This window comes from Olea europaea, unplaced genomic scaffold, assembly GCF_002742605.1.
Source record: "Olea europaea var. sylvestris unplaced genomic scaffold, O_europaea_v1 scaffold701, whole genome shotgun sequence".
In the NCBI taxonomy this organism is placed as follows: Eukaryota; Viridiplantae; Streptophyta; class Magnoliopsida; order Lamiales; family Oleaceae; genus Olea; species Olea europaea.
The window spans coordinates 306,739-309,982 of record NW_019265404.1 but is presented as its reverse complement, the minus strand read 5'-3'; the positions used below and the strand labels follow the sequence as shown (position 1 = coordinate 309,982).

At 35.9% G+C, this 3,244-nt stretch overlaps 1 long non-coding RNA gene across 1 annotated transcript; it reads right to left on the bottom strand.

Annotated features, from left to right (window-relative positions):
* Positions 1-1,105: 1,105 nt before the first annotated feature.
* On the bottom strand, positions 1,106-2,133 carry LOC111390641. Its single transcript, XR_002701960.1, has 2 exons — positions 1,588-2,133; positions 1,106-1,388 (listed from the first exon to the last, which is right to left on the bottom strand). It is a non-coding gene; the product is annotated as an uncharacterized LOC111390641 (long non-coding RNA).
* Between the last annotated feature and the right edge of the window lie 1,111 nt (positions 2,134-3,244).

Sequence of the window (3,244 nt, the reverse complement as noted above, 5' to 3'; positions counted from 1 at the left end):
ACACTGGATGATAATAGTGTGATCTTATTTTGATTTCTGCTGATATGTACAGCACTTCAGGTCCCTTCTCAAAACAGAAAAAGCTTTGACGAAATGTTATGTAGATCATTTATGGACCTGTTTGGGTAAATTTCTTCATCTATCATATCAAGTCTTGTCCAATTCAATGTCACAAACATGCAATGAATATCTTTCCTACAGTAAATATCATTTGTATTTCTTCAACTATATTCGTCGATGCATTAAGAGCTTTTTTTCTGGAGGTAGAATACCTCTCTCATTTATATTTAACTCTATTTGTTCCCAAGAATTTTCCTAAGCTCACTACAAGGGGCAAACTTAATGGTGTCAGCTTCACGTGATACTAACAGGGAATATTTAACATTTGAAACAAAGGTCAGCCACATACTTCCCCCGCCTTTGTGCTTTTCACCCTCATGTCGTCATCATATTGTGAGTTGGTTCACAAACATTGTATATACCATGCCATCTCAGATGGCTCCAATGTTCGTTCAAACTGAACAGCATAACTTCTTAGCAATAGAATCCTCAATCTATGATGAAATTATGCACTCTTCTCTGGAGGTGCACAAGGATGTGATTCTATCTCGAATATCCACTAGACTAAACAGCTCATATCATTGCACTGCACCCATAATTAAGTCGGTCATTCTTGGAAGAGTAATGTTATCTTTGTTCATGCATATGGACATAAAAATTTGAATAGTGCCATGTAGCATAATAGGTGTTAGCACCGGTCTACATAACAAGACGTGGATTCATGACCTTTTTCTATTTTTTAATCATACATTCTAAAAAAATCACTTTCTAAAGTCAAAATAAAACAAGAGCTAAATGATAGGTTCGATTAAATATATGGGAATGGGTTCATGAACTAGACCTATCATTTAGTGAAACATGGCACCAGCGGTGCTAGATAGAATGCCTCTAAATTCTTTTGACATCTGGAGTAGCCTTATGTCCAAAGCTATGTTGCATAAAAATCAGCTATACTTTGTCCATGTGTACTCTTGTGAAAAAAAAATAAAAAAAATAAATGAAGGGACTATTGAGAAAAATAAAAAATCCAATATAACATACAAAATATTAAATATCCACAACCAACTAGCATTGGAGTTGATTCAAATTTGTGTTGATTCAAACCTCATGATCGAATACATAGCGCAAATTTGTTTATTTATCCTCTAAAGCACAGAAGATGTGTTGGTTCAAACCTAATCCAGTGTTGATGCCATGTAGCCACCTTCAAACTGATGCATAAAGATATTACCCGGAATCTGCTTCTTCCATTCCAATCTTTGGGATCGAATCAGTTAATCAGGATTAGATGTCATTCCATAATCACAAATTCACGTGTTAGAATTTTCCTGAAAATATAATTTGTAATATTACTAGAACAAACAAAAAGGCATATAAGGAAAAATTTCAAACAAGGCTGGTTTCTCGACAGAATAAATATTATAATAGTAACTTGCAGACAATTTTTCTCATAATATCATATTAAAGGAACCCATCGAAGGAGTTGCGGACAGAAATATTCTAAAATATAAACTGTGATAAAGAAACCTGTAGAGGAGTTGTAAACTACTGGATGATGATGGAAAACAAAGATGTCAAGTGTAGCGGAATAGATCTTCAATTCGTGGAATTCGAGTACAGCATACCAATCCCAACCTTATCAAACACACCCAAGTAATGGCTCCAATCCACAACTATTTTTACTTCGGTTGCTCAACTCAATGTATTCACAATGATCACAATAGGGTGGCTGCAATAAGTAACCAAGAAGAGAGGAAGATAAGTTTCAACTCCAAGAGAGAGAACACAATAAAAGTTGGCGGCCTTTTCTCACAATTGCACACACACAGAGCTTCTTCAAGCAATGAGGCCAATATATTTTTAGGGTGTAATAGTAATGGGCTAATATAGTGGGCTCATGGACCAACACATGGTAAAGGGCCGGAACACAAAAGAGAGACATTCAAGAAGTAAATGGGTCGTGAGCAACATTAATTAAATTAAGTTGCTTTCAATGATCCTCAAGTTGTTTTCAGGTTAAGCCAATTAATTGAGTGTGTTGATAGATATTTCACTCATCAGCCGAAGCCTATGAAATATATCCGGAAACTGTTTAACCTCATTGCCGAAGATCTATTGGGATCAAAACCCAACATCAGGAAAGGAAATTTACCTCGTCCAAGTTTTCTCTTAGCAGCAAGGTTTTTTCATCGTACACAAACCTCATGAATGTGTACTCCAGTTAATTCTTTTCTTTGCAATAAGCCATCAATAGGCTTTGTATTTTATAGTCATGTCAAACTCGATGGTAGATTTCATCTCCATCCTACCATGCCAAAAGCAAAATGATGCAAAGAGAGTGGCTAGGGTCTAGGGACCATACAAAAACCAATTGAGCAGCATACATACTTTTCATATAGACAATTAATATAAACAAGATGCCAAAAAATATTTCACTCGAAACTTCGTACTTTTTAAAGATGTTGGTATTAGATTCAAGCTGCATATATACCAATATTATACTAAAAGTGATTCCAGTAGAAAAATATCTAAATATTTTTCTCTAAAAGCAACGTAGTATATATGCAAATATCATTGTGAAGTAAATCTTCAATTAAATCTCAGATTTACTGCTGCAATTCATTTCCTGTCGACTTTGCATTTTGATGAGAGGATGTCAGAACAGGCGGTCCGTGATCATGGGGACTACCACAATCATCGAAAAATGAGTTTGTCGATCGCGAGTTCGCTGTCTTGAAAAAATTGCTGTGAATTTCTATTTTTTTCTGTTGTTTGTTGTTATTGGAACATGTATGGACGCAGTTTGATGAGTTTGAGTGACCTGTGAGGTGCAATGAATATGGAAATCCATGGATTTGGTTGAATTTGTAAGAAAATCGTGCATGAGAGGCGATTTTTGGACAGAAATTAGTTCGGTTTTGATGTGATTTGGGGCTATTGTTGGTGTGGGGACGTTAGCGGTTGATGAGGAGATGGTGGTGCAAAAATTCGGAGGCCACGATGGTCGAAAGTTCGATTCCATGGTTGGTGGCTAAAGGTTTGAGGTTTATGTGGGGTTAGGGGGTAGAAGTTGATTTTTTTTTCTTTTGTTTTTTTTTTTTTTTTTTTTTTTTTGGGGGTGGGGGGGATTATTCTGGAGACTTTTTACTAGACCTCTTAGATAAACTCTAGAAAGTGCTCCCAT